This window comes from Mauremys mutica, chromosome 18, assembly GCF_020497125.1.
Source record: "Mauremys mutica isolate MM-2020 ecotype Southern chromosome 18, ASM2049712v1, whole genome shotgun sequence".
NCBI lineage: Eukaryota > Metazoa > Chordata > Testudines > Geoemydidae > Mauremys > Mauremys mutica.
The window spans coordinates 2,459,896-2,470,109 of NC_059089.1; the positions used below are offsets into that span (position 1 = coordinate 2,459,896).

At 50.9% G+C, this 10,214-nt stretch overlaps 1 non-coding gene across 1 annotated transcript; it reads right to left on the reverse strand.

Annotated features, from left to right (window-relative positions):
• Positions 1 to 9,872: 9,872 nt before the first annotated feature.
• Positions 9,873 to 9,959, reverse strand: TRNAN-GUU. The gene has a single exon. It is a non-coding gene; the product is annotated as a tRNA-Asn (tRNA).
• Between the last annotated feature and the right edge of the window lie 255 nt (positions 9,960 to 10,214).

Genomic DNA, 10,214 nt, shown 5'->3' on the forward strand with positions numbered 1-10,214 from the left:
TGCTGGCTTAATTTTTGCCAACTCCTAGTGGCCTGTCCCTGCTGTTGTAGGAGCAGCAGTGATTTCTATGCTCAATAAGTCTGTTATACTTCCCCCATTCCCATTTTTGTCTCCTCTCCCTCTCTGAATGCCTGTGAAGTGGCTTTCCCCCTCTCCCTCCCGCTCCCTCCTGCAATGCTTGTGGGATGAATGAGCTGGTTGAACAGCTGGAAGATCAGAAGAGCTCCTAGATAGACAAGGTGTCTGGGACTCTCATTAGGCAGCACTCACACACACAGAGCATGGACACTGCCCAAGGTGGAGTGTGACCCACCAGATGCAGCCAAGTCATCTCTAGTCACAGGCCATGAGGAGCAGGTCCTTAAAAGGGGAAGGGGCCCTGTGCTCAGGAGTCACTCACAAGCTTGTACCTCCAGTGAATGCCCTTCGCCCCGACCGCCTGGCCAGTGGTTCGCTGCATTGCAGTTCATTGTGCCTCAGGAAGACTTACCTTCATTGCACTGTCCATCACGGCGCTGTGGGACACTTACCTGGCAGAATCCTGTGCCTGCCTCTTGGCTTCCCAGGGATGGCTACTTGCAGCCCAGGAGAAGAAGGATGGTTCTGGTGAAAGGAAGACAAGCAAAGCTCTGGGAGGAAATTTGGGTGTGGGCTCTGCGCTGGGGGTGGGGGTGGGGTGCAGGAGGGGTGGTGCAGCTCCCAAAGTGACCAGTACACACAACCCTCTGGCAGCAGCTCCTAGATGAATGGGGCCAGGGGATCTCCATGTACTGCTGTCTGCAGGCGCTGCCCCCAGAGCTCCCATTGGCTACAGTTCCTGGCCAATGGGAGCTGCAGAGTTGGTGCTCGGGGCAGGGGCAGCATGTGGAGACACTCCCCCCACCCCAGGGGATGCTGGGACATGCCAGCCACTTCTGGGAGCGGCACGGAGGGACGGAGGTAGAGTGGGCATGGAGCCACCTTAGTGCTGCTGGCACATCTCTGCACACCCATTGGGGAGGGGAGCAGAGGGCCTCCATATGCTACCTGGGGTAGGGGCAGTGCACGGAGCTGCCTCCCCTACCGGGTCTATTACAGGAGTGGGTGGGTGGGGTCTTTTGGCCTGCAAGGTGCAGCAGGTCAGACAAGATGATCACACTGGTCCCTTCTGACCTTAAAGGCTCTGAGTCTAAAAGGGAGAGGGAAGTAAAGGAAATTTTAAAAAAAAAATAAACCAAGTATTGTAATACCAGGATGACTCCAACTGCTCATTATATAGTCCCACCCCTTTCTTCCTCCACTGGGTGTTTAATGACCTGTTGGGATTTGGGACACTGATTCTCTCATTCCATTGATAAACTGATACAACGTGACTGAAATTAAACCAATTCCCAGTGGAGGAATCATCACATCTTTGCATTGGCTGGGAATTGAATGCAGGTCAACTGCTTGGACGGCAGCTATGCTCACCACTATACCACCAATGCATCTGGGGAAAGTCTCTGATTTTTCACACTTGGTGTCTGGTCACCTTACTTCTCAGCATGAGGCAAATGTCTCTGGTCTCTGCCATTCATGGTGGGGAGTTTCCCCACTGATAACAGTTCTTGCTGGGTCGGGGAGGGGAGAGAGAAGAGGGGTTTGCTCTGTTTCATTCCTCTCCATTTTCTGTTCCTCCCCGTCCCTTCCAGGGTCCTCCCTTCCATTTCAGACTGTGCAGTGACACCCTCCCCGCACCTGGGACTATGGAGCCTCTGGAGCAGCACGATCCCATGAGATCCTCAGTGACCAAGGGTCTTTTCCAACTTCCAGGAGACCCCAGCTTGAATCTAAAGGAAGCTCTGTTCCTTCCTGGGGATCCTCTCTCCCTTCCTGGAGATCAAGATCATGAAGCCTCTGCCTTGCCTCCTGGGTCTGAATTAATGTCCCATTTCCCACTATGTGCTCGAAAGAAACAAATGTTTCTAACCCAGGTGAGCGGTGTTAATTCAGCTGGAATCCTTCACCCACATTCCTTAGGAGATACAGACTCTCTGTGACACAGACTGACTGGGGTTCATCTCTGCATGTCCCCAATGGGGAAGGAAAGACACTGAGGGCGAAGGGAGAAGATGGACAGAAGGAGTCAAATGGGGCTAGACCAGAATAGGACATTTTCTGCCTGTTAAAATGTACTAGACTCTAATTGCTTAAAACAAAACAAAAACCCACCAGCTTCTGTTTGAACCATCAGCTTTTCACAGAGCAGCCAAAGTGGTGAAGCACAGACACACATAACCACCGACAGCCCAAGTTTGTCTAAGAAGCACCTATAGTGGCTCATGCAGGGGGAAATACAGCTGTGGGTGTGAGTTCAGGCCTCACCCAGAGCGTTGGTTTTCATTAGCCACGGAGCTTCCCCCACTTGCTTTGCCCAATTCACATGGAAAGTGCCATAGGAGGGTGATGAGAGTAAATTCTAAACTCTGAAATGCGGCGGTTGGCCCAGAGATTGGGATAAGGGGTTTGAAGAGAAAAAGCTCTAAGAGTATAAAACCAGACAGTCTCCAGGGGCAGGTCCGGTACAACGCCTCAACAGGGAGCCATTCGGGGGAGGGGGTTTCACTTCCTCTGTTCAATGTCCTGAGAGGTATTTGAAGGTGAAGATAACACCATGGCTAACAGGTGACTGGCATGTCCTAGGTTAAAGAAAGGGACCTGGGTTACTAGTCGGAATATTTGCGTTACCGTCACTGTCTGACCCCCCTTCAGTGTGGAGCAGGTGTGTACGTTGCTGGGTGAAACGCAGAGACTCCTGGAGAGCAGGGGCAGCTGTTTCCATAGCAGAGAGCCTGGCACTTAGGACACTTTCTACACTTGCTGTTTTGAAGCAATTCAGTAAAATAACAGTGGAGCTACAATGTGTGGTCCAAAATTTCATCCGCCCCTGGTGCAAAAACGCTATTTTAGGATCTAAATCGGAGGCTCCCGGCACTAGGACACCTGACCAGAGAGCTCAGTAGTGGGTGTAAGAGCTGCTGACTCTGAGGGTCCCGGGCTAAATCCATTTGCAGGGGGAAGTGTTTTGATTTATTTGATGGATAATGAGCACCAGCTACCAGGGGAGAAGCCCTGAGAGTCGCTGCCACTCCAGCTGCTGCTAGGGCAGGGGGGAGCCCCAGGGGGCCAGCTGCTGCTCTGGCCACCCCAGAAGTGCTGCCAGAGGCCACCAAGCTGTGGCTGCTCCTGCTGCCCTCGGGACCACTGGTCAAGTGGTCCCCGGGCCAGCCGCATTGGCCGCTGCTTGGGCGGTCCCTGGAGCCAGTTGATTGAGTGGCCCTGGAGTCAGCCACTGTGCCCACTGCAGAAGTCACGGAGGTTGCAGGAAGTCACAGAATCCATCACTTCCACCACCTCCGTGATAGACACAGAGACAAACCCCTCCCTGCTGTGACTGCAGTTCCTGGAAAGAAAGAGAAGAACAGAAAGTGACGAGAGAAAGAAAAAGAGAGATTCCCTGTCACCTCTCTCCCTGCTGCCTCCCCCCCTTGTATTCTGTAACCCCATCTCACTGGGTTCCCTGTGCTGGTGCCATGGGGATGACACTAGAGTTCTGGGGATTTGGGGGGCTCTTCATTTCTCAACATTTCACACAAATTTGTCTTTGGGCTGAAATTTCTCCTGTGAGGCCTCTCAGTCAGAGCTGTACCCCACCTTGTTTACAGTGGGGGGGGGGAAGAGGGGAGATGTAAATTGCAGAGTAGGCAGAGAAGTCGCACATAAAGGGTCATATTGATCTGGTGACTGGTTCTGACGGGGTCACACGTCCTCTGACACAGGCTCATGTGCAGAACATGGGAGCTCTGGCTTGTCCTAAATGCTGTAGACTGAGAGTTCCTGGAAAGGGCAGGGGAGAGGGAGCAAGAGGAGAAAGGCAGAGACATTGGAGACAAGGAATTGGGGGGAGAAGAAGGAGAGAACAGAGAGACAATAAATGATTGAAGCAGAACAGGTGTCCCAACTCCAAATTGCTCATCACAGGTGTTCAGAGAGACAGATAGTTGCAGGTTTTCCAGTGTCAAGTCTGAACTTTGATTCTAACAATGTGCGTTGAAATATCAAGGGGATCTCCACATACCTGATCTCTTCCCCCTCCCCTTTTTTAGTATTAATTTTTATTTTGACGTGTTTGGTTTAACCGTGATCTTCCCTTTCCCCACCTGTATTGCAACTTGGGGTTTATGTTTATTGTGCTTCCCTTTTGTTCATGTCATTATAATTGTAACAGCAAAGGAACCTGCAGGAGCAAAAACTGACTCAAAACTTCATTTCCCCATCATGCCAGAACATCATGCAAACAGCTCACGCAGCTGGAATCATAACATGCAAGGCCAGGGGATGGGAGATGCAGGTTTCCAAGTGTTCTGTCTTCCTCAGATGACACATTCCAGCCCCTTGTGTGCCTCCATCCTGTATGACCTGCTGGATTTCGACACATTTATTGTCTCATTCTTTAGATAATGTGATTGTAACACAATGTGATTGAAATTAAACCACTTCCAGACGAGGAAACAACAGAAGAGAAAAGCCATTATTACATTGGCTTGGAATCAAACCCAGATCAACTGCTTGGAAGGCACCTACGCACACCACTATACCACCAATGGATCTGGCAGTAGTAGCTTTCCTGCAGGCTGTGTGTGCTGGCAAAGGGAGTGACATGTGACCACGGAGTTAGTGAGCAGGGTGGATGGGCTGGAAGCTGCCTGACAGCTGGGAGCAGAGTTACCATCCCAGAGTGACTGAAAGGGGGCAATGGTGAAAACAGATCTCACTGGGAGCTGGCCCCACACCCGCCCAGCCCCTAGGAGAGGGGAACTGAAGCTCAACTTCAATCACGGAAAAATCTTCCCTGAGAAGGAAGGGGACAGCTTGTTTTAAAGACCAGGTTTGTGTTTGTTCCTGCTACATACGGAGGGGCTGGGTAGTGCTGATTCCAGCCCCCAGACTCTGGGAGGATAAGGAACAAATTCAGGCTGCCAGTGACTTGCAGGAGGGAGATGATCTTTTGACAGTGACGGACGCCTCGTCCTAAAGGCCTTTGTCTGCCCCCTTCTAGTGACTGTTTGGCACAGGAATGCAGCCCCCCACTCCTGGGTCTCTCCTGGGGAAATAATGTTTCTGTGCAAAATACCAAAGCTTTTAACAGAAAGGAAGAAAAGGAAATGGCCACATGATGGGACTAGGACATAAGGAATGAAACACAAGATGCTTCTCCCACGTGCATTGACTTTTAACCTTGTTTGTGGTGGTGGTGTATCCATGTTGGTCCCAGGGGTCCTCTGGGGCGCCGGGCATTGGCCACTTTCGGGAGAGTGGGCTAGATGAACTGGTCTGACTCAGTGTGGCTGTTCTTATGTTCTAACTGCTGGTTATGGAAGAGACGAACTTCCAGGCTACACAGAACTGAAGAAGTGTGTGGGGTTAGCTCCACAGCTTGTCTCTTTCACCAACAGAGGTTGGTCCTCTGCAAGCTCTTACCCTCACCTGCCTTGTCGCTCTTGGACTCTGAAAAGTGTTTTCTCTCAACTCCCCTTGGAGAGAAGTTAAGTTTCCCTTTGGGCAGCTATCAGGCTGAAGCAATTGTATTGACTGTGACACTAGAATTGAAGATTTAGTATTATAAATAAATGAGTCTAAACCTGAGGTTCTGGTTTTCACATTGGTTTTTCTAACTCAGTTCCCAATTCTCTTCTAGAAAGGCCTCCAGGACGCCTGCCCAGCCCAGCAAAAGTGGCCAGGAGAAAGCCCACACTGCTGCTCTTTCAGGTACTTGAAGGCTGCTATCAAACCCCCCTCACTCCGTCAGTCCCCAGGCTGTGGCAGTGCATAGGATTCTTCTGTCCTAAGTGCAGGACTCTGCACTTCTCCTTGTTGAACCTCCTCAGATTTCTTTTGGCCCAATCCTCCAATTTGTCTAGGTCGCTCTGGACCCATACCCTGTCCTCCAGCGCTTGGATTCTTTACATGCTTTCACAGAGCAAAGAGCACATGTTCCATGATTTCATAGGGCAGAGTTTTGTGCTATCGGGAGCTTTCCCTGTGTGAATTTGACAGGTGGATCAACATAGAGACACATTGTGACCCTTCTCAGGGTGCTGAGGACTGTGAGTCTCCTTGTTGCCACCTGCCACAAGGAAGAGGGAGTTTTGCATTTGGCAGCTGGATGTCAGTGACCAAACTCACCAGCCTGCTGGAACTCAAGGCCCCTCCTCTGAGCTACAGCAGCCACCTTAACCCCTGAGTTCCTTCAATGTCTCCCCCTCCGGGGGTCCAGCCCGGATCATCAGATACTCGGTGAAATCCCAGATCCTCTCTTCCCCAAGTATCCCTGATTACTAGTTTTACTGTGGACCATTGCTACTGTATCTCACACATCACCTGAGTACAGTTATCGAACAAGCAAAAAATTTATTTCACAATGGATAGAGATTTAAACAAACAAACATGAGTGATGGAAACCAACTGTTACCACTAAACAAAGGCAGAAAGTGATAGAAGAGAAAGGCCAGCCCAAAAAAACAGAGAGAGGAACAATAAGATACTAAAAGGACAATGGTTGGAACTCTCCATTTCTCTCAGTCTTTGGATTGATGGGTACTAGAGCTGTAGCAACAGTTGAGGAACCAGGGTAAATTAAATCTAATTTACTTTTCAAGATTAGCCATCATTTCCTGTACGACTAACAAAACACAAAAACAAGACAACTTTCAGTTTTCCAAAATAATTCAGATTATCACACAGTCTCTTACTCTTTAACCAATAACGTCACCTATTATTTCATTTTAATTGGTAACAATAACATATTCAAAGATCACAAATTCTTGTCATATATGTTAGTTTTCTTTTAATCCCCATTGCCAACAACTGAACCTTGGCTCAAGTTGTGGTTTGTCCCAACATAGGTCCCAACCACTTCTGAGAGTTCATATATCGCAGGATCTTCTGCCATATGTGTTGGTAGAGGGGGTCCTTCTATGTCGGAATGTTTGCATCATGGAGAAAAATACCTCTCTTTTCACACTTTTTAATCTTTCAAAGTAGGAGGAGGCAGAGAAGTAATGTAGATGCATAAAACACAAGAGAAACCTCTCTGGTCTACACTAAAGACATTTATCGGGATAACTATATTGCTTAGGGGTGTGAAAAATCCACACAGCTGAGCAACGTAGTTACACAGCCCTAACCCCCTGTGTAGATAGTGCTACATGAGCGGGAGAGCTTCTCCTGCCAACATAGCCACCGCCCTTGCGGGGGCTGGACTAATCAAGTCCTATGGGAGAAATCTCTCCCATTGGCTTAGAGCATCTCTGGATTCTCTGATGTCTAGAAAGGCCCTGATTTGTAAGTGAAGCTTTTCCCACACTCACAGCATTCATAGGGCCTCTCCCCCGTGTGGATTCTCTGATGTTGAGAAAGGTTTGAGCTGCTAGTGAAGCATTTTCCACATTCACGGCATTCATAGGGCCTCTCTCCTCTGTGGATTGTTTGATGCCTAATAAGGTGCGACCTGCGATTGAAGGTTTTCCCACACTCAGGGCATTTGTAGGGCCTCTCCCCTGTGTGGATACTCAGATGAACAGAAAGGCTTGATCTGTGAATGAAGTTTTTCCCACACTCAGTGCATTCAAAGGGCCTCTCCCCCATGTGGATTCACTGATGTTGAGAAAGGTTTGAGCTGCTAGTGAAGCATTTCCCGCACTCACTGCATTCATAGGGCCTGTCCCCCGTGTGGATTCTCTGATGTTGAGAAAGGGCTGAGCTGCTCGTGAAGCATTTTCCACACTCACGGCATTCATAGGGCCTCTCTCCTCTGTGGATTGTTTGATGCCTAATAAGGTGTGAGCTGCGACTGAAGGTTTTCCCACAATCACGGCATTCATAGGGCCTCTCCCCTCTGTGGATTCTCTGATGTTGAGAAAGGTTTGAGCTGCTAGTGAAGCATTTCCTGCACTCAGTGCATTCATAGGGCCTCTCCCCCGTGTGGATTCTCTGATGTACAGAAAAGTCTGAGCTGCGAGAGAAGGTTTTTCCACACTCACTGCATGTATATTTTCTCTTTCGCCTGAGAATATCCTGCTGTGTTGTGGTTTCCATGAGGACCTTCTGAGTTCCCCAAGAGGAAATAAATTTATCCACTTTCTCCCCTGGCTGGTTTCCTTGATCTGTTTCTGGTCTGTGCTGAATCTCCCAGGATTTTCCCTGCTCATGACTCCTGGACACATTCCTTTTCAATCTTTGCGATAATGCTCTGTTTTTACCCACTGGCTCAACATTTTCAGGCTGAGAATTCTGCTCCTCTTTCTCACATGCCATTGCATCACCTGCTTTGACAGAGACAGAAACCTCAGACAGGGATGGAAAGGGGAAGACCAAACGAATACAAGTGCTGAAGACAGGTCAAATAAAAATCAGGCACTGAACTCCCACAAACTCTTCCCCCAAACAGGAGAGAGGAGGGGGATGAATTCACATCCCATCCAAATACGCAGGGGGAAGGGAGGAAGCTACTGCCTGGTGTCTGCTAGGATCTACAGAAGCCATGAACTATATTTACCCTGAGGATATGACCAGTGATGAGCTGCCAAAATCTTAACAACGGGTTCCCTATAAAAAGTTCTGATTTAACAACGGGTTCCCTATAAAAAGTTCTGATTTAAGGGATGTGCGACAGCATGTATTTTTTGTACCAATAGGGTTACCATATGTCCATATTTTCCCAGGAGGTGATTAAGAACCGAAAAGCCTGACATGTCCAGGAAAATACAGATGTATTTTAACCCTACCTAAAGTTCTTTTTTAAAAAGATGGGGCTGAACTAGAAATGAGCTCCGTTTCACATGTGTGGGTGGTGATCAGGGACAGTCTCAATTTTTGGGTCTTTTTCTTATATAGGCTCCTATTACCCCTCACCCCCGTCCCGATTTTTCACACTTGCTGTCTGGTCACTCTAGGGTGTGCACATGTGTGGGTCCCAGCTGCTCCCTGCCCCCCCCTCATTGAAGCAGGTGTGCAGGGTTACTGCCCTGGGAACTGCAGGGCACCAGTGGATGTGGGGCTGGCTGCAGATAGGGGCGTGGGGCAGGGCTAGCTGGAGGCAGGGAGTGACACGGGCTGGCTGTGGGCAGGTGATGCAGACGGGTGGGCTGCGGGTGGCTGTGGGCAGGGGGTGGCTGCGGGCAGGGGCTGCGGGCAGAGGGTGGCTGTGGGCAGGGGGTGGGGCAGGGGGCGGCTGCAGGCAGGGGGGTGGCTGGGGGCAGGGGGTGGGGCAGGGGCTGGCTGCAGGCGGCTGTGGGCAGGGGCTGGCTGGGGGTGGCTGGGGGCAGGGAAGGCGGGGGAGGGGCTGGCGCTGGCTGGGGGCGGCTGCAGATGGTTGGGGGCTGGCTGGGGGCAGGGGCTGGCTGGCGCTGGCTGGCGGCGGCTGCAGATGGTTGGGGGCTGGCTGGGGGCAGGGGGCGGGGCAGGGGCTGGCTGCAGGGGGCAGGGCAGGGGCTGCGGGTAGCTGCTGGCAGGGGGGGGCTGTGGGCAGGGAAGGCGGGGGAGGGGCGCAGATACTCACACAGAGGGAGCGGCCGGGAACTCACCAGGGCCAGAGCTCCAAAGAGCAGGAGCAGCAACAGGGCCAGGAGGCAGCTCACGTGGCTCTCGCAGCACAGCACAGCGCCCCCCAGCGGCCGGGAGGAGGAATTACAGGCTTCCCAGGCAGAGCCCATGAAAGCTTCCCTCGCAGGGAAGCTAGTTAACAAGCGGTTCTAAAACCGCTTCTAAATTTAACAACGGATTCACGCGAACCGGTGCGAACCGGCTCCAGCTCACCCCTGGATGGTTGTCTGTAAAGGAGAACGAAGACTAAATGCAGCCCATGAGGATGGGATTTGAACCCTGCGTGCAGAGCACAATGGATTAACAGTCCATCACCTTAACCACTCGGCCACCTCATCTGAGCTGCTAAGACAGGGACAGGAGGAGAAATCTAAGGCCGGCAGAGATAGGGCCACTAAGGAGTTTTTAAATACTAAGCGTATGCAGGGGCTGAATGAGCTCCCCCCTCACATCTAGTGAGGAGCTGGGGGAAGACTTCAGGAACAGGCCGTGTTTGCACAGACACCCCTACTCTACCTAGCTATGCAGCATGGTGGGGCCGCTTCCCCAAAATGACCAGTTTGGGATGGTGGTGGGTTACAAATCACTTTAGC